This window comes from Sparus aurata, chromosome 23, assembly GCF_900880675.1.
Source record: "Sparus aurata chromosome 23, fSpaAur1.1, whole genome shotgun sequence".
In the NCBI taxonomy this organism is placed as follows: domain Eukaryota; kingdom Metazoa; phylum Chordata; class Actinopteri; order Spariformes; family Sparidae; genus Sparus; species Sparus aurata.
The window spans coordinates 16,375,146-16,396,730 of record NC_044209.1 but is presented as its reverse complement, the minus strand read 5'-3'; the positions used below and the strand labels follow the sequence as shown (position 1 = coordinate 16,396,730).

Sequence of the window (21,585 nt, the reverse complement as noted above, 5' to 3'; positions counted from 1 at the left end):
TTGTTTGGGACCATTGAAGTCAAGGCTAAATTTGTCTCGGGACATTTTGTAACGCAAACAAGACACTTCTTCTCTTTTTTCTGTCACACAAATTCTCTCGCAGGTCACGCCTTTTCATCTTCCTCGGCCCCTCGTCTTTCAGATTTTCTGTCAGGTGCAGTAAAGATGAAAAAGTATCGCTCCGTACAAAAGACCAACCTCGATCAAAACACACTTCTGTGGTCGAGAAAAATACAGATAATAGAAAAAGGTGCTTTAATTAAAAATTATAAAGCCAGCTCCATATTCAGTGAGTAAACATGGTGAAAAGTTGATAGACCTATGTAATTCTCTGAGATACAAACAACTAAACTCTGCTAAAGGGCTATAATGTTAGATGCTGATACAATGTGGCAGCTAAACCAGTTGGCATGTCGGCTCCTCAGACATGTCGGCTTGTTGTTTGCGCCTGACCTTTGTCTTGCCTCATACTGTTTCTCGTATTCGCTCCAAATCAGAGCAACAATCAGAGACCATTTTTACCTCTACTACAATCCTGAATCACGTTTCTTGCGTTTATTCCCAGAGGAACTATACGTTGCTCAGCTGCAGTAAGCCCTGACACACATAATTTCCACTGCTGCGGTTTTACTTTGCAACAGTCTTATATGGTGTTTGTTGGGTACCTTCGACATTTGTACCAATACCAGTACCAGTACCCAATGGAAACCTTTGTTTCTGGAGCTTATTTTACTCACAGTACTGGACAATATAAAAATACTGTTAACTGTCAAAAGGTCTGTCTGTCATCATTTCTGCATCCCTACCACAGTTCTCGCACGCGGTAATATTTCCATGCAAATACTGTGCAATTCAAATACCAGTGGTTTCATGCTTGAAAAAAAAAAAAATCTCTCATACTGTTTCACCATACTCAATAACATGTTGCTATAGAGATGTTGGCTAACGCTACAAAAAATGCTCAGCTAACGTCAACAAAGCCATGAAAAGAGCCCAGCTATCTCTGACAACACATATACAACTAACTATATACTATACTACTAGCTAATTAGATGAAAATTGCGTCATTGACACAATAAAGTTTCATCATTCATGGAAGTTTCAGCTCTTTAGCACTGCCTACAGGTATGCTAACGTTATCTATGCCTGCTGCGGGGGACGTGGCTCTTGGGCTCTCAGGGGTTTCAGTATTGATGTAGTCTTTTCGCTCTATACTCTATGAAGACACATTCTCAGGTACTCTAATGTTTGATTAACAACAGAATTCAAATAAACTGTTGTTACGTCAAAGACATGTGCATACTGTGTTGCAGAAGTTAGCATGCTAACAAGCAAGCCCTGGCTCGTCTAGAACCCCAGAGGTGATTGTCTTGATGCAGTCAACTAATAGCGCTATGTAGCTCCATGGCTAACTGAGCTACTTGCTAACAACAGCTAGTTGCTGACAGAGTACAGTGAGCAGCATTAAGCCATTATTCTGTCTCCTTAGTTTTGGAGCTACCTTCCTTCAAAATTAAATGCTAAAATGACCAGTGAGAAAAAGAATGCTCACATGTGAAATAACCCAGACTGTTCAATCTTGGGCTGCAAATGCATCTCCACTTTGGATTAGAGATGCACCGATCGATCGGCAACCGATCGCAATCGGCCGATAAAGCCCCTATAGGTTTTGATCGGAGTTCTCAAAATAGATCACATCAGGCCGATCAGATGACGTTTAAGTATAAAGACAGTGCATTAACTGCATGCAGGGAGGGAATTTCATGGCCGCCGTTGCCCCGCACTTTGGCCTTGATGCCCCGTGAAAAAAAACTCATCATACGGCCACAGTGGCCTCTGTGTCCCTGGCCCGGTCAGCGTAGCGGGCTTGCCTTTAATTACAGCCACCTGAGTGCACAGTAGTCACTCACATTAACTTCAGTGAGTCCGCGGTTCGCGCAGGTGGAGTCTCATCATCACGATGATCTCACGTGAAAGCCTCTCACACAGCAGCAGCGTCTCAAAACAGAAGAACGAAACTTACAGCACAGCGAGCGAGCGCAGCCGGTTTTGACATGATACGTAACTGACTTATGTGGTAGGATTTAGTCCGGTAAAGTTGGAAATATATTCACAGATTCGAACTTCCCGGATCAATAACTCATAAGTGAAACCTTGTTAAAACACAAACGACGGCTCTTTTCTACCGTAGTGAGGAAGACAACGAGCTACAACCGTATGTTAATCAAAACGAGCGTCTGGACATTAACTCTGGTCTGTATGGTCAGCCAGCTGTGAGACGAGGGCGCAGGGACCGTCTACAAAGTGCAACACCGAAAAGAGAAACTACAAAAAACAAAAAAAGAGTGTAGTATCACCAAAATCACTCCACACATCAGTGGTCTCCTGCTGGTTATTCTACAATTTTTTGTTTGGAAAAAATGTGCTTTGCCATAATTTTGGGGAATTTCTATTGGGAGAAATATTCAATAACACTAATATTCAGTGAGGTGTCACAAAACCCACCTCACCCTAACTCTACTTAACAAAAACTACTTTCTAATGTAACTTTAACTTGATTTTGGTATAAAAAAATGTTTTAATACACAATCCATGTCTTATTATAAATTAGGATGTTATGGTATCAGTCTGAAAGGTAAATCAACACATTTTACCCAGTGGCCTTGGTGCCCTGTCATAAATATATGAAAGTTATACAAGACAATGATATAGAAGAATTTATGGATTTGACGCTGTGATCGGTGATTGGCAATATCGGGATCGACAGATACTGCTTTCGGTGATCGGCCCCTAAAATCCTGATCGGTGCATCTCTACTTTGGATCCCAATGCTCAGAAGTTGATAAAGTTGATAAAATATATATATTTTACAGGATTATTAAGTTTCTGTTAACAAGCTCCAGCAACTTGTTTAATCACCAACACACAAAGAGCAGAGCTAAAAGTCAAGGAAAACTTCACAGCTCGCTCTTCTGTATGTGTGTGTCTGTGCAAAGAAACATGGAAATGGAATTAAAGAAATGTATAGGTCAGATTGAAGCCTTGCTTGATATTCACTTCATTCTGAACTTCAAGATGAATATTACAACTGGTAGCTGCTTTCACTAAAAATCATTTTGAAGATCCTCTGCTGATCAGAGGCCGCCCCATCAGATCCGGTGAATGTTTCAGAGGAACATGATGTCTGATTCAAATCTGTTTTACGAGTATCAAAATGTCACAAGATTAGAAAAGAAATACAAGTGATTTTTTTTTTCCAGTGATGCTTAGGTTGAGCTGGGTGAATCGTAGTAAATATATGCAGTAGTATGAGTCACAGTTCTACCCCCGTGATGGAAGTCCAACTAAAGTCAATTGAAGGAACACAATACCTAAATTGAGGTGAGTCATCGTAGCCCTTTGCATGCATTAAGGACCAGGTTGTAAATCGCCGATAACAGCACTCACAAATTCATTTTACATTACATTAGTCTACGCAGTTAGATAGAAAAGACATGGGAGACACCTGTGCTTTTCTATTAGGTGTCTGAGATTGGTATAAAATCTAATAAGAAGGCGGTTTATTAGTAAACACAGGGAAGGAGAAAGAGAAAGGAGGGGAAGAAAAACATGTCAAAGAGGGTGGAGAGGGGAGATAAAGCACATTTTAATAAAATGTGTTTGCTGATTGTGAGTCAGTCGACAGAGCTGTTGGAGGCTTCCTGTCCTCCTGTTTTTGTTGAGCTGATGAGCTGATCCAGGGTCAGCTGGGGCCAGTATACTGCACAGCAGCCAAGTAGACAAGAGCAGGCAGGACAAGTCCCTACAGGAGGCCTGCTCTGTGCCACGGCCACACAGACATGTAATGTAATAATACGTGCACATAGTATACGTCAGGACACAAACACATGGCATCACCCAGATGCAAATGTACAGATGCTCGGAGAAGACTCACACATGGACCCATGGTCACACATTTGGCCGCAGCCTCCTTCAAGATGCACAGGCCTGAAAACACACTCACACTGGAGCAACCTCTCATTCCCTGTCCCTCTCTGAAGCCGGCCAGAAGAGTATTTTTGTAACACAAAAACTGCAGAGCCCCAGAGAAACACCGTCATGCTGTATTGAGGTCAAGAGGCTTGAGCCCCCCAAAAAAACCTGGCTATTGTGAGCAGCAGAGCAGTCGGTAAACTGTAGCGTTGCTTCAGACCCCTTTATCGCTGATTAATGGCACTCGACTGAAAAAGGGAGCACGACTCTTCTCATCACTAGGAGTCTCTGTGCTTGGCTAATTGGCCTAGTTAATCCACACGCCTGCATCCAAGCCTGTGTAGAGCGATTAGTCAGCCTGTCGAGTGCATGGCTTGTACCATTTGGAGGCGAACAAGGGAGAGAGGGAGAGAGAACGAAAGGCAGCAGCTGTGGCGAAATGGCATTCTGTGCTTTCTGCAAGATGGTTTCAATTAGCACCTGCTACCTCCCACGCCACCCTGTGCCTTCTTATTCTTGTTTTTTTTTCTATGTCAACATTTTCGCTGTTTTTTCTAGATTTCAGCATCAATGATCTTTTTTTTGTTGTTTTTCTTTTCTCTGCTAGTGAAAGAGCTTTGACAACAGCAGCGTCAGAAGGTTGGTCAGGCTCTTCAAAACCACTTTCGTCTTCTCGGGAGTGAAAACCTGCAGGAATGCCAGAGGGCCATAATCGATATTTCTATAATAATGTAACAAATGGCAGTTTTTATTGAGAGTCAGAAGACCATATAGATCATATAGAGAAAGAGAAACCTACACCCACTGTATCTGGTCAACACTCCCTCTCTTTGGTGCACTAAATAACTCATGATCTTTTATTGAGCAGGCAGGGCTATACAGTATGTCAGTGAAATGCATGTTGTTGCCAGACCTGATTTGAATCCACAGCCATCTTCTCCCATGAAAAAATTGACCAGGAAGTCCTGTGAGCTGTATCCCTTTTATCCTGTCATACAGGCAGAATTAACGATTTGATTATATAAATGACTGTAGTATTCCATTACAAGTTCTGCTTTTTGTGTTCACTGTTTATAGGTTCAAAATACTATTAACTGTATAAAGACTCTCAATAACCTTTGCGGTCATGTCCGTTCCACAGAAAAGAAACGCTGATGCCACAGAAGTGACTTAGATTCTTTGGTCAGCGCATTGAGCAGCAACAAACGTCCTTTCATTCTCTCTCCCGCAGGTTACAAGCGCCAACAACTCTGTCCTTACGGCAACTCTGAGGAGAAATACTACTTAATTGTGCTCTCTGATGGGCCCTTCTAAATCACCATCAGGGATTAGTAGTCAGGGATGACTTTCAGCCATCGGCGATGGACGATGACAGCGTCTCGTCTGCGCTCAGTTTCATGGCAAAGCATCCAGTTGCTGACACATTTTACACCAATGGGATGGGAAGACCAGAGTCAGATGGATGGAGAATGAATGTCTGTATGTAAGTCAATGGCTGTCTATCAAACTGTTTGGTGAGACACTCAGTGTGTTTACATGCACAGCTTAGTTAGATTACAGCCATAGTTCGACTATGCTACTCAATCGGGCAACTGCAATTGTACGAGTATAAATGCCGGTGAGAAAATCAGATTATTGGCCGGAGCATGTCATACCCCAGTACACTAGGTGGCGCTGTACCCATTTCAACTAGTGGTAACAGAAACACCTCCGGTTGACCTCTCTACGTCACCAGCTGCTTCGGCATTCAAGAAAGATGGCGTACGAAGAGCGAGACGAAGCTACATCTTTGTACATTTCGTATATGGTGTACATGATAATTACACAAACTAGGGGCACAGTGGCACTCTTTCTTGCGGTGATTTCGTAGAAAAGACGCCGCCGCCCGTGTACTTCCGGCTCACGGCCCGGGGAAAAATCTTGTGGCTGCGCAGAACGCAAAATCCGATCCGTTCCGCTGGATCATATACATGCAGGAGTAATGCGACTATCAATCGAATAATCTGGGTGCTTCAATTCGACTATGAGAAATCCGATCCGGTCCGATTTTAGTCAGACTAAGGTGTATACATGTATCTTAGAAATCCCATCATAGTCAGACTAACACAGTAATTCGGTTTTCTTGAGTGCCATGTAAACGCACTGACTGTAGTCTGGACCAAAGTGTTGGAAAAGAGACGACAAATCCTTTAGAGCTCCTAGGACGAGTGGTTTGGAGTCTTCTCTTCATTTGAACTGCTCTCCGCTGTGGGGAGATTTCGCTGGCCCGTTGAATACGTATGTGGTTAACCTCACTTTCAGATACAATTACGCCCACTTCTCTCGCTCTTCTCTCTGCCACTGTGTTTCTTACCAGCCCTCCATGTGAAGAGCTGCTCTTACAGATGGAAGCCTAATTTTTCACTCAACAGCCTCCACCGCCGTACTGTTCCAGCACAGTCTACTTTGTCCGTGCAGCCAGGATCAAAGAGCTATCGACACAGTCTGAACTGACCCGTCAAGGCTACCGTGTCTGTCTGACACTCCGTTTGCATTACAGAGCCTGCGAGGGTGTCGCAGTGACAATGCACTTTTGTAATATCTGCTGGACAGAAACGAGCCCTAGCGTGTCAAAGACTCGGCAGCCGTTGGGTATATAGATGTGTGTGTGTGTGCCGTGTGTGAGTAGGTGTGAGCAGGCTGGCTGTGTGTTGCCATGTGGGGTGAGGTTGATGTATGGCTTACTATCCCCGCTCTGCAGACACACTATGTTGATCCTTCTGCACCAGCAGCTACCGCACAATCTGTTAATACTCACGCGAAACACGTGTGCGCATACTACATCAGCAGGGAGCATATGTTCATGAAAGAGACGCATTTCAAGTGACCGCGTCAGAACTTCAGTCTCGTAATTTCCATACTCTTTGATAGTTTCATGAACAGATGTAATCGACAGAATTTTCTTTAATCCCGTAACATCCTGATGTACCAACCGTTTCTATTCAGTCAGAGGTCAGACACAAGATAAAAACCTTCCATGAAGTCTATGTCTTAATCTCTTTTTATAGAAAGAGCATTTTAAACGAGTCAATCCACTGTCACCAACTTGTCCAGACGTTCCTCTCCCTATGTATGTCTTCCTGCTCCTTCTGGAGGATCCTCTCCCCAGCATGTTCTGGGTCTAACCTCAGAATGAAGGACCCCCCCCCCCCCCCCCCCCCCAGGAAGGAGGCATCCTGATCAGATACACAAACCACCTAACCTGGGTCTTTTTGTTGCAAACAACAGCCGGCTACCCCGAGGACCCTCCTGAGGAACTTCATTTCAGCTGTTTGTACTCACGATTTTATTCATTTGGTCCCTGCCCAAAGCTCGAGACCATAGGTGAGGGCTAGAACATGGACCAACTCATATACATGCTCATCTCCAGTGATAAATGTGTTTGTTTGGCTGCTATCATCTGATCAGCTTTGGTTGAGGAGGTACGGGAAAGTTGGCCCTTGCACAAAAGTGGGCTGGATATGGAGTATTGGAATGCAAACATTTTTGAAATCGGTGCCACACGACCAGATAAAATGGGGAAAAGGGGCTCAAAAGATAGAAAACCTACAACAACCAGAGTGCACAGCGCTGCATACTCCTGCTGATGGGCTGACATACTGCGAGTTGGGCACGGCTCTTTTTTGGCTCGGAGTCCGTTTTGAAACAGGAAACGGTAAAGTGGCCAGCTGGTGTCAAACAATATCATATTACATACAAAAGGTACACTAAAATACCTTTCTGAAAGCATTTCAGTCAAGACGTGGGCAGTGTAGGACCAGAATCTTGGTTTATAGTTGATCAGTCCTGCCTGGTTTGGAAAGTTTGATCAGAGTTTGGTGAGACTCCTCACTCGACCCGAGATGGAAAGAGAGAATGTGCTGGAGCTCTCTCTCTCTCTCTCTCGATCCGACTACAATCTTTGTGACCGTGGATGCACGTTTATGAAATGTGGAGGAACAATCTGTAATTGATGCAACAGCATGCATGGTCAATGTCCAGATAGGTGAAGTTGAATTAGAAGGGGACTGACATAGGCAAGATCTACCACTGCAAACTGAGCCTCACTTTCTCTTTCACCCTTTTGGGAGACATGCCAGCAACAGTCCTCATGATACATAAGCGCACGTAACAGCTGAGCGCCCTGCCTTCAGCATTTGCATTTCCTCCCTGTGGCTTGAATGCTGAACTAGCGGGGAGATTCGTCAGGCAGTCCCTTCACCGTTTTGCAAATGAATCATGTTTATAGTTCCTAACTCTAGAGACAGAGTAGTAAAAAAAAAAAGGGGGGGGGATGGATGGGCCGCTTAGATAGTCAAAATAAGCGCCTGCTGTGTTAATCATTACTGATTTGTATACTTTAATTTAACTAATAGCCAAGCTTTGTTGGCCATATTTCCTCAGGATCTACTGCCACAGTGCAGGCTTTCAAATACTCAAATAAACAGTTGGTGAGAAGCGATGCAACCCCCTCAAACCCACACGCATCCTTCTTACACTTCAGGGCAGCGAGGACAGTTTTCATAATGGTTTAATTCACTTAGTTGTAAAGCTGAAGGCCTAATTGATACACTTATGGCTGTATTTCAGGCTAATCAAGTAGTATTTTGGCTTTCATTCATTGTTCTGTTTCCCTTTTTTCTAATGTGGTAAGAAGATGTTTAGATGGAAGTGATAGGAGTTATAGACACAACAACAGACAGGATAAAGGAATACTCCTTCTTGTAATTCCACCAGTGGGATCCCAGAGACTATAAAACACAGATCAAAGCCTAGAATTCATTCCATTCTGCCATACAGATGCCAAAAAAAACATGGAGGCAGAGCGCTGATTCTCCCCTGTGGGGCCTGTTGCTATATTTGCCCTGAGCGGAGCAAGGAGGCTGGGAAAGACGAGGGAGGAGACACAACAGTGACACCTCCAATTAGAAACTGAGAGCTGACAGCCTCTGTCTCCCCTCCGCCCTCGAATTCTCTCCTCTCTTGCCCCCACAAGAGTTCAACAAGGTGAGCATACCGCAGATGGAGGATGTGGATGTGCACTTATGCATAAAGGAGAAGGACATAAAGGAGATGTATGTGTATCGATGTGTTCAAAAACTAGAGGGAAGGCTTTCAACAACGTTTCAAGGAGAGTTCAAGCTAACCATCAGATCACCGAGGCTATTCAGCTGCTCCCAGCGCATTAACAGTCCGTCAGAGATCTGATAACGACTGTGTATGTGAGAGTACTTTATTACAGGTATACAAAATGATTGTACCCTACCCTGTAAACATTGTGAATGTCAATTTTTTTACAGTCATTTATTTTACACGTGAAAATCAGTGATACATCATGTTTCTACAGTGACCATGACACACATTCACTGTGAAATTACAGTATTTTGGTGCTGACATAAGCATCTGTAGTTATTGTAAATATACAAACTTACAGTCAATTTAAAGTAATTTTACAGCGATATGTTTTGTACATTAACCAAACCATATTGCTTGTGAGCATGTGCACGTTTTTGGAACATTTCAAGGCCTTTTAGCCTGTTGTTGGCATGCTAGCCTGTAGGAAGATGTGCCATACTGGACCACCTGTAGGCCTGTTAGCCTCTTAGACATTTGTTAGTATGTTTGAAGTATGTTGGAATGTTGGCATGTTGTTAGCATGTTAGCCTTTTAACATGTTGTTAGCCTTTTGGCATGTTAGCATGTGTACCTCGTTGTAAAATTACAATATTTGACTGTTCAATCCCTGCATGGTGCTGTACCCTAATTACAGTATTTCATTGTAATGTACCTTTTTGTTTTTGTTTTTACCTTTTTTTTACGGTCAATTCAAAATGCAGCTTAAATTCAAAGTCACAGCAGCTTCTTGTTATTTTGCAAATAATTAGCCATCATGCGCTGCAAAAGCATAAGCTTAATGAATTAACAGTGATAACCGGGTGTTTGTTAACAGTGTATAAGTGCATGTTTTTTTTCAGGAAATAAAATAGAAAGCAGAGGTAAATGCTATCTGCAGTGATAGCCCTCCAGCTAATTACGGCTAGCTGCTGAGATAGGCTATAGCCTGTGACTCTCCTTTACATGTTTATAATTGGTTATGGTACCTTTAAATCACATATCTAAATGTGTGTCAATCAAACAATAATTCTGTTATTGCTCACTGGTTCAGCTGAAGAGGAGCCAAGAACACATTTTGTTTGTAGATGTTTTCCCTGTTCTCTGCCTAAAGAAGCATACTGTACTCATTAACATTTCCGAAACACTATCTGCTCTGTGTTTACTTTGAGCTTACGTTATATGCAAGCTACACATTTGCATATTTGAATTTGTTTACAGCAGTTTCTTTCTGGTTGTTAATATGTGGACAGATGGACAGTCAGGTAAAAAGGGGGCTGGAGGTGTGAGGATGACTAAGAGCTGCGCTGCAGTCGCTTACTGGGTGACCCTCAAACTGCGAGTGCACACACACACGCACACGCACACACACACACGCACACATATACATGCGGCACCACAGGAGCAGGAAGAAGGAACACACGCTTCAGAAAACTGGCACACATTCGCTAACCCTCTGACTCTCCCTGCCTCCCCGCATCTTTGTCCTTGCACAAAAATAGCAAAAATATTACTGTGTGGCTGGGAAAGTCCCTTGTGTCAATCTTAGCCACACGCTCGCACTTTTATTATTGTGTCTTTTAGTTACCTTTTATTTTCTCGTCTCTCCTTTGGCAGTATCTTCTTACTTTTTAAAGGAGAGTTTAAGTGCGCTATTTAGATGATACCTTTAAAGTAGCAGTGATTTAAAGGAGCCATATTATGCTCATTTTCATGTTCCTAATTTTATTTTGGGTTGCTACTAGAAAAGGTTTTCATGCTTTAATGCTCAAAAAACAGTCTCAGTCTTCTCAGACTGTCCAGTGCAGCACCACAATGAGCTCCCTGTTTCAGCTCCTGTCTCTTTAAGTCAGATTTTTACTTTTAAAAGAAAACTTTTGCATAACATGCTGCTTAGTGTTTGTTTACCAAAATTCAAAAGATTTTTCGGCTTTAATGTTGTAAATACAAGCAATGTGCTATGGACGATTGAGAAATAGGCATGATGATTATTGATTTTCATCAAGATTGGTTGATTGATTTTCCACGATCAGCAACACAGCTGATAATAGCCTTCTGTTAAAAAGAGGTCAGAGTGCATATGTCACCTGAAAGAGATGTACCATATGGGCCCTTAAAGCATCACACCTGAGAGGACGCACGTTATACGGCACAGGCCCAGCAAACTTGAAATCCTCTCGAGTGCACATTGTGCTGACTTTATGTGGGTCAAGACTGATGTCTCTGACTTAAACCTCTCCCGAAATAGCTGTGGGTGTAATCGCCACAGAATTCATTAAGCACAGCTGGAGCGGTGAGGTGCGTACAGTGGAGGTGAGCACTCCTGCTCTAAATTCCCCCGGGGCAAGAGTCTGCAGACAGGAGAGGGACGCGCACACAACCACACACTCACTGCATTGATCCACTCGCCCGGAGTTTGATACGGGAACTGAATTACACTAACGATTGTCATGGCAACAGATGGTTTGGGTAGATGTAGACCAATAACGCAGGGGTTAAATGTCAGATGCTGAAATGTAGGTCGTCTGTTGGCTGATAGTGTCTTTTTATATAAATCATTGGGGCACCATCTATTATGAATGAAAGTTCAACATGCCGCCATCTTTCACTCCATAAAGCACTGCGGAGACAAAGCACAGGCCTCCCCCTTAAAAAACCTTGTTTCCAATTTTCCGCAATGGGTTCACACTGTGTCATTCTGTACATGGGTCAAACAATCTAAGACCGATGCTGCAGCAGATTGGTTGGCCTGAGCACAAACCAATCCTTCCCCAAAAATAAATAAATAAATACAAAATACAAAAGCCCACTGACCCTCTCCTGGAAAGAGAGATTCATTGTGTAACAGATGCAGAACAGTGTGGCGGAAAGTTATTAGCATGTTTGTGGTCGACACTCGGAGCCAGCCATTTAGTGCATCTTGTCGGAAATCTTTGCTGTCTCTCCCTCTTTGGAGACATTTTTTGGAAAAGATTAAATCACAGTGCTGTGACTGCTCCTGTCACTCTCCATCACTGTTTAGGCGCACAGCACAAACAAACGCAGCCGCACATTTATTTTTTAGGGACGACATTACACATATCCTTCTAGAGTCCTTGTCTTTGGCTCAGATGGCTCCCTCTGAGCCTTCCCCCCAACTGCTCTTTTGCCTTTGTTTTGTTAAAAACAGAGATTATTAGGGTACAGCAATGTGTCATCTTATTACACCGCATTGTGTCTCGGCAAAAAGAAGCAGGCAAGCTCCCTGACAATTAACTACCCACTCTCAGTTGAGTAATGCCCGCCGAGCCTCCAAAAGACCCCTTTTTAATGTCACCAGATGACACTGTGTTATGCAAGCAAAACATAGTGACATGATCCGCTCAGACAGTCTGTTAAAACGAAAACATTGCACTTGTGGCGGTCACTGCTGCACTGAGAATGGGGGCAGAGTCTGTCACGAATTGGCCATGAAATGGTCTCCTCTCCGGTTTTTGTGCTGCACCAAGCACTGCCGGGTTCGGGATTAAAGGCTGGGCTGGGATTTTTTTTTTTTTGTGAATCCTGTGGGTCACGGGATTGCTGTTGGATTACTATGGGATGGGAGTCAATTTCTCTATTTATCATGTGACAAGGACGGGGCAGAACAAAGTCAACGGGAGGGGACAGGAAATAAAGACGACTGCATTGGAGTGGAACAGGGATCACAATAACAAGTGGTCTGTTCGTATATGTGAATGCGCAGTTCTAATATAAATAACCAGGTGTGGGAAGGGACATTAGACTGCCCTCCAGTAGATTACAAACTTCCCACCCTGACTAGCAGATAAATTGCATTGTCACGGCTACTGCAGCCCATTTTACTTGGACAAACAGGACCCGAGGAATTGATGCCAAGCTCCCATGTTGAATCATCATTTAAGGATTATTTGGAGACAAGGGGTGTTTTGTGTTTAGTTTTTTTTTTTTTTTTCTTCTTAAAGGGAAGCACTAGCCCAGGGTAGCTGGCAGAGATTTGGTGCATCACAGGAGGAGCGAAGGCCAAGCGCTGTTACCATGGTAATCTTGGCACACCACACTTGGCGAGAGTTTACAGTAGCCGCCGGAGACGAGGGAAAAGATACATAGAATACTTCTGCTGTTAGTTAAAATGACTTTGTAGGAGGTGACACAGGGCAGGCTTGCCGTGTGAGAGGCACCTAGAAGGATTTCTGGTTACCGAGGTGTAATATTGAGTGTATTTCGAGGGCATACGGGTGTAATGTGAGGCAATAACTTGGCTGTAGTTTTGTGAATTCTAACAGGCACTATTAATGTGGCAAAAAACAACAACTGACGGCTGAATCATGTTTCACACAGAAAATATGTATATATACTTCTGATCAGCCAGCTTTTTTAAAATCACAAATTGCCTTCTAGCAGCACAAATACAATCAGGATCAAAGTTCAAATCCAAAGTGTCGGAAAGAACAGCATTTGGAACAGCAGATCCCGACAATGGATGCATTAAGTCAGGTAGCCGTTAGCCTTTAGCTTCACAACATGATATTTTCAATTAATTCCAACCCCTTTTTTTCTGCAATAGTCATTCAATGCACTTTCATCCTGTAACTACCTCCATCTAATAGTTTTCATTGTTAGTGGCGGTGTCGGCCATGATGGATTCACAGGGAACAGGACATGAATCTTATATAACTGAATCAGCCTCACTGTTTACTTTCACTGTTCTAGAGCCATGAGTTTGTTCCTAATGCTTAGACAAACATTTTCTACTCCCGCTCCTTCACATTAAAAGCATTCCACTCGTGAGACATGGTGTGGCTTTACTGTGAGGCAGTCATACAATGTATTTGCATCAAAACGACAGACATTCACAGCATTGTGTGGAGTCACTTTGGCTGCTGATACAGGGCAGCACAAAGTCGAAGTTAGGAGAATCCAACACTCCAGTCGTGTCTTCCGATGACAAACTGTATTTATACTTTTGTCTGTGTCAACATCCATTATCCAGGCGACTGTATAAAGGACGAAAGAAACTTCAGAGAGCCCATCAGTGTTTAATTTGCAGCCTAATGTACATTATACAAGTGTTTAATAAGTTGTATAAATATCAAAGACTGAGTTACTAGAGAACTGTCTCTGAAATGCTATCATTTGGCTCACATTAAAGAGGTTGTCTACAGTTAGAAACCAGTATTACTGAATAGGAAAATGTCCCTGAAGTCAAAGCTGTTTGACAGCCCTGTAAATGAGCATGGATTTCGATTGGCTGGCTGTGTTTCGTTCATCGCACCGCCCTGAAAGGGACCCTAATGACATTTTTGTTATAGTTGTTGGTAAAGTTTGTGTTCTCAGTGTGGAAGGCCCTTTAACACCAAACAAATCTTATACCCATCTTAATCCCCATCCTCTCTCCTCCCCTTCATCCCCTCCTTACAGCGAGTGACTTTTAATTGAGAGCTCGCTGTACTGCAACCACACTTTGGCAATACACTCCTGTCGTCACGTGGGAAAGTCTTGTGTCACTCTGTCTTCAGGGGTGCTAACAGATGAAAAGACCTTTTGGACACGGCTGTTAAGGTTCCACAATTCAATCTGACAAGCCACCAATGTAGACGGAGAATGGCAAGAGCCAATATTTCCTGACGGTGTGCGACTTTAGTTGCCGGGAAATTGCTCAAATGAAATCACGTACTGTATATATTTATATCTTATTTTTTTTAGAAGATCAGAGCAGAGCTTTGGGATTTTATCAATTATACTAATAAAAAAAAACAACATAGCATCATGTTACTGCTAAACGCTGTGTGTAAATCAGTTTGCATATACAACATGCGCTGCGGAGGCGTGATGTACAGAACAAGACCAAGAGGCTGCGGCGGATAGGATCTGATAACATAAAACACAAAACCGCCAAGAAGAGCTGTCAACATGCTAACAAAATGGAAATCGCCCACTTTGTTACTACAGTAGTGTTGAGTGAGGAGTGGAGACGGAGAAGGGGAGGGGGAGAGCTCGACAGTAACAAAGGGACACTCTGAATGTGGAGAAGGGACAAGCAGAGGCAGAATTACACATAATTATCCCGGCCAGCTAAGCCTCCACTCTCGGTGTAATTAATGCCGTTCAGCCGGGAGTCGGTTTAAAATCGTTGATATTTTAAAGAATGTTTCAGTTGATTTCTCCACATTCAACAGGTCTATTTCAATCAGTCTCAAACGGACCCTAGTGCTGAGCTGAGCGCGATAGAACTCAAGAGATATCCAGGATGAGGTTTGAAGTGAGGCTGAATTCCTGCAGGATTTTGATGTCAAAGTTCATAATAGATGCGTCAGTCACAGACTAGTTTTACCATTCGATGTGAAAACTCTCAGTTGTTTTGCTCTTAATGCACAGCACATACTTCAAAATGTCTCGTGGGACATATCTGTTGAGAGCATATCGTTTTATTGGGTCTGTGGATCTCTTCGGCACTGCGGCACTCACTCACTTTCTGTCACTTCTATTGCAAGTGTTTTCAGGGTAAAGCTTATAATCAACACACTTCACTTTTGCATTCATGAGTGATTAGATTTTTTTTTTTTTAAGTAATTAATGAGCTATGCTTTTAAATTAATGGATTCTCTTAGCTCGTGCATATTTCCCCACAAAAAGAAAATGACAGTGTAAACAGGCAAGTACAGCAGCAAGAACACCCACTACACTGAGCGGGAGGTTAATAATTAAATTATCCGAAAAATAAAGCAACAAGGGCGAAGATCTGCTGTGTGAAGTAACAAAGCAAGATTTCATTATTTTGTATCTAATGAAACATATCCAGGCGATCCTCAACGGGCGCAGGAGGACCATTCAGATCTCAACGGCATCACTTGAGAAAGCGCCGCTCCATCTCCGCCTGCCGTTGTGTAAGATGTTTATTGTTTGGGTCTCCCCCGTCAGGAGTTGTGCAGCTCTCGCTCTCATGTTCCAACACCCCCGCACTTCTGCTCCTTGATTGGTTAATGAGGTCCATCGCTCCATTGTGAGCGGAGGAAGTGATTGGCTCTACACCTACACCGCCATTAGGGCTCGGTGCTGGTCTCGTTTGGAGGCATGTGTCAGCCCTCGTCATGCTAACTGACACATACATGATTGTCGCCCACGGGGGTAACAAATGTCCCAGAGAGCGGCGAAGCAGCCTACACCCGACGCCCTCATCGGTGCGCACGATAAAGATCCCAGATCATTATTGCTTGATGAAAGCTAAATAGTCACTGGGTTGGAGAAGAGAGTAGGCAAACTGGCTGCGTTTGGGCATGCAAATGTGATTCGAACACAACAAACTAGGCTGGTTACAGTCATGGAGACGTCACCATGGAAGCAAAGAAGAACCACAAACAACATGGAGATGATATACGCTTCGATGGCAGAATCACACAAACAGATAGGAGTCTTCCCCCAAATCAATACTAATCTTTCCCACCATTGCACTGTAGAAAGTTAGGAATTAAATTAAAATGTGTTATAGGGTGCACCATAACTGTGTGCTTAATACTTATATTTTTTTATTATGATACCTCAGCCCAGTGTTATAGCCTTTTGAGTGTCATAGTTTGCCTCACCAAGGTGTAAAAAGTAGTGATGGGAGGTCCCTATGGCTGGCTATAGGGCGCTCCCCTCCATACTAGGCCAAGAGCGAAGCAAATAAATCAGATCTGGCCCAAATCTGGGTCAGTGCTCAGTCTATTCTGGTGGGCTGGATCTGGTTGATTTGGTTTGGTTTATACCTACATGTGTGACGGACAGAGTGCCATCATTCCTAGCAGTATGTTGGCCGGATGAGGGTGTCAAAAAAAAACCTCAAGTCTGAAACACATTTTTTTTCCCCATTTTATCGCTCGGAGCATTCAGACAAGACCTGGCCGCTGTATCCAGTATTTGAGCAACAAGTAAGAGCAAAGGAAACAAGGCAATAACATACAATACAGAGCACCAACATGGCTCGGGATCAATACTAATATTGCTCTGGAGCTGCTTGCGTTCAAGTTCATCATATGAGCGTAAAACGACGATCTGTCACAACTTGTTTTTGCCACCCCGAGGTATCAATCTGATCCCAAATGCAATTATGAACTATCTTCAGCGCACACGACAACCTGCCACATTGACTCCGATGTAACTTGGCCACAGCTTACAACTGTTCGTCGCCTCGACACAATATCCACCACTGTTTTCTCTCTGCTCTCTTTCATCTGCTCTGAGTAGTCACACTGTTTGCTTTATCTTTGCCAAAGCTCTCCAGCAAGACGCCAGAATGTGTAAAGGGCCTCATCGACTCCATCATCTCTCTCACCCTCACACTTCCACCCATGCGATTGCAAATCTGTTTCTGTCTTTTCCGTCTCATCTAGTCTTGTACGTGCGTGTTCACCTTTCCCTCGCAGTTCCTTTCAGCACACTGTACATTGTTAAATCTTCTCCCTTCCTACAACCGCCTCTCCCTCCACCGCTCGCTCTACTTGTGTCCAGACGCAGTGCTCTCCTCCCAACGACGGGTTCTCGACTCTCCAGATGGCACAGTCATTTCCACAGACGCTCAATTTCAAAGGCTAGGGGAGGAGGGGAAGGCAAAGGGGGAGACAGCAGAGCATCCAACACGGTGGCAAGTGGCTCAGTCACACTCTCATGGCTGATTTCTACGAGATGAGCATGCAACACTGTTCAATGAGGCGACATTTCGGCAAAAACAGCTTTCCTGCAGGGATCGATAATTAATAATAATAACTCCGACCTGAAATTCAACTAATGAAATAATTGTGTCATATTTTGACAAGGCTCAGCCTTTGTTCATGTGTCGAACCTTCTCAAGTCAAAAACTGCAGTGGAACAGAGCTCGCCGATTTGACACGAGGAGCTTCGACTGTTGAACGCCCATCCATCTGTCTGCTGTGCAGTAAATGCAACATGACAGCCTATTATTCATTCAAGCATCATTCGATATCAGCGAATACACTTACATTACTGAAATGTCAAATTGATCAAATCACACTTGGGATTTCCTAACAAGAAAGTTGGTTTGCGGTCAGCTTTCTATAACAGCTCCATTATGAATCACTCCCAGTTTTGCCATTGTGGCAAAAGAGTCGTGACCTCTATTAACCGAAATAACCTTTTCCCATATGCTGCTACACATATGACTTGTGTAATCCATTCATGTGCTGGGTCAGTAATGTTTTTCAAACATTAGCAATCGGTTTCTGTTTGAGTCAATCCTGCAGTAGCAAGAGGAACATTTCGATTCAGACAAAGATCTCCATGAACACAAAAGAAAGAAGAAGCCATTGCAGAAAACTTAAAAATCCAAAACATGTTTCAACAAAGCCACCTAAATATTGCTATTCCCAGCACATTTCTTCACATCCTTATTCTTTATGCTCTGATTGGTCAGGACTAACATGCCTGAGCCAGCACCGCTAACAACAACAGGGCAGACAGGTTAGGCTAGGCGTAACTAATGCATATGTCTGACATGGTGCTTCGTGTGATGTCACAGAGTCACAGAGTTAAAGGCGTGACTTCTGGCGAGGCGTTTCAGGAGCAGCGTTTTCTGCGGGAGAGAGGAGCTCTTGTTCGTGCGTAATTTGATAGAAGCTTTAACACTAATTTTGAAAGGTTCGTGCCAGTCTCCTTGAAGTTTGGATGGGATTTCTATTTGGATTCAAAATTAAGTAACATAAAAGATTAAAATGACTCACTGGAATAGTCCAGATTTTAGTGTTCTTTTTTTGACACAATGAATTTATGAGTCAGCCAACACAGTGACCGTGAGAGAGAGAGAGAGAGAGAGAGAGAGAGAGAGAGAGAGAGAGAGAGAGAGAGAGAGAGAGAGAGAGAGAGAGAGAGAGAGAGAGAGAGAGAGGGGAGCAGTCCAAGCTGAGCGTGTTATTGTCTTGGGAGTAAAGGATATAGCTCAGCATGTCCATATTGACAGGATGTATCGCGGTTTGCACCATGTGTCGCTCTAAAGTGTGCGTTAAATACCAAAAACCCACGTTACAAGGTGTTTGTTTTTTTTGTTACATTAAGTTGAGTTCCTATGGCAACTGGATATAAAGAACGTTAAAGTGAATGTACAACAATAACATGTCATTTAAAGAAAATGCCGGTAAATGTGTGGCTGCGGAAAAAGACAAGGGGCATTACGCATGATCTCAGCTATTAAGTGATTCATTCAATTCTGTAACATGCTTCCTACATCCATAACCACGGAGACACAGACATCACCTTTGTTACCTTTAACAATAAAAAGGTAGCGCTGCCACCAAGCTGGGAACGGCAGGAGCTCTGTCCTCCACCCACACAGATATCTTTAAGTAATAAAGACGCTTCCAGTGCTGCTGCACTACACTCCGCTACTCGCTGTGGTGTGGTGGAGGTGGCTGATCACAGGAGAATTAAAAAAAAGAAAATTTAAAAAAGGCGTCTTTCTGGCTTTCCAATGTGCAGCAGGAGGCTCTAGACAGCCCCTTAATCTGCCCACACTTAAGAATACGTAAATTGGTATTAGCCATGCAGAGGAATCGAATGATGATGAATGATCACAGGAGTCACACTTTATCGCTTTTCCAGTGACTCTCAGTTTTTTGCTGGTGAGCTGCGCCTCACACTTGTAGCACACGCACGAGAACATCACAATGACTGTCTTTGTCACAGAGGCTCAAGTTTTTACACTTGACACTCCCGCCTCAGAGAAGCAATTCTTAGTGGTTCAGTTCTTGAGCTTTGTGCATGAATAAGAAGCCTCCGGTTGCATTCGCAGAAGAGAGATATATGCCTTGATTTAGAGTCTCACAGTGATGAATATTCGAGCTTGAATCTCTCCGCGCTGTCTTGTTACATTCAATAACAACGCAGGGACCCATCAACAAGCCATTATGCATCCTTTCAGTGAAGAAAAGAGAGGTCCGTACATCAAGTCCTCTGGGGATTATTCAACTGTATGGTTCTATAAAAAAAAAAAGCAATGCATTCCTTATGAACACAAGGAAAAGCACTATCTGCGTCCAAGAACATGTATCTTCCAGCCCACCTCCGCTAGCAAACAGTGCTGCAAATGGACAGCTCCACCTCTGCACACATGCATGTACTGTATGTGGCATTTGAATATCATCAGTAATCATTAAGGTTAAAAAAAGCCATGTGAAATTTAAGTTCAATGCAATGCAATCAATTTTACTACATGTATGAGCACGAGCACAGCGAATCTAATCATACTCCCATCATCAGGCATGTGTGTCTGTATGATGTGGGACTCAAGTTTAGACACTGTTTCTGCTGTTCTCCCCTCTTTCAGTGTTTTATTATCGAGACAGTTAAAAGTCAGCTCCAGCAGAAGCTCCTCTCTCCCACAGAAAAACCCTGTTCCTGAAACGCCTCGTCAGTAGTCCTGCCTTTAATTCTGTGACTTGACAGGGTAGGTATTCGGTGGGGGGGTTTAAACAGAGCTCTTCCGACAGAGGGGGAATACAGTGCTGCTTTTTGAGTATTACAGCATGTAAACCTATTTTAGTAGCAACCCAAAACAAAATTATGACCCTGCGAAAGAGCACATGTCTCCTTTAAAACCACAGACCACCTCAGTGCAGCAGCACTCTGCAGAGTGACACTCATCTGCATGTCTTTGGTGCACAGATAAGTGGCTGGATGTCAGGTTTCCTTATGCTGTGAGTTTATCACCATGGTAGCACAGTCATCCCAAGAACTGATCGAAACCATAAAACACACCTCCGCCCGTTTCATTCAGGTCTGAGAGTAATACACTACACTTTGAGGTGACATAACGCACAACTGTATTGTGGCGTGTTGTCACTGTGGTGTGGCATTTGTGCGAACTCTCCGAGGCTGCCCACACAAACATTTTGATGAGATGTATTGTTCTTTCTACTCATTGTATGAGCTCGCTACCATCTGAATGCACGGCTACTCTTCAGTCGGAGCCCTCCTGACGCTGCTGATCGAGCCTTTTCTCTTTTGTCTGGCAGATCACACTTTAAGCTCAGTCGCTGTAATCTTGCAACTCATGTGGAAAGGGACTTGCTGTGCCATGCATCTATTAATGCAATTGCACATCTGCAAATGCAAACGATGCGAACAAATCTCACTTTAACTGGATGATATACATAGTACATTTCATTTTCTTTTTTTTTCCCTCCTCTTCACATTTCCTAATTCATTTTACAATGTATTTTTTGTCTGACTTCAAAGGGGCACTATGTAGTTTTGGAGAAGAAATTCAGTATTTCCAATATAAATGAGGCAACAATAGAAATATTCATTTTCTCCATAACTGAATAAACAAGCTACTCTCTGAGGAAAATAAGGTCCCCAGAACACTGTTTGAAACTTGAAGGGTGGCAGGGTCTGCCACATATAAACAAAGCAAAACAGTATGAAACTGCTTTCAGTCATGAAAGCAAAGAAAGTTTGTTCATTTAGTTTGTTCAGGAATAAAACATCACTCAATGA

The 21,585-nt window shown here is 43.3% G+C and overlaps 1 protein-coding gene across 2 annotated transcripts in view; it reads right to left on the bottom strand.

Annotated features, from left to right (window-relative positions):
* Nucleotides 1–21,585, bottom strand: part of prkcab (protein kinase C, alpha, b) — a 106,039-nt gene that overhangs the window by 81,356 nt on the left and 3,098 nt on the right. The window lies entirely within an intron of this gene.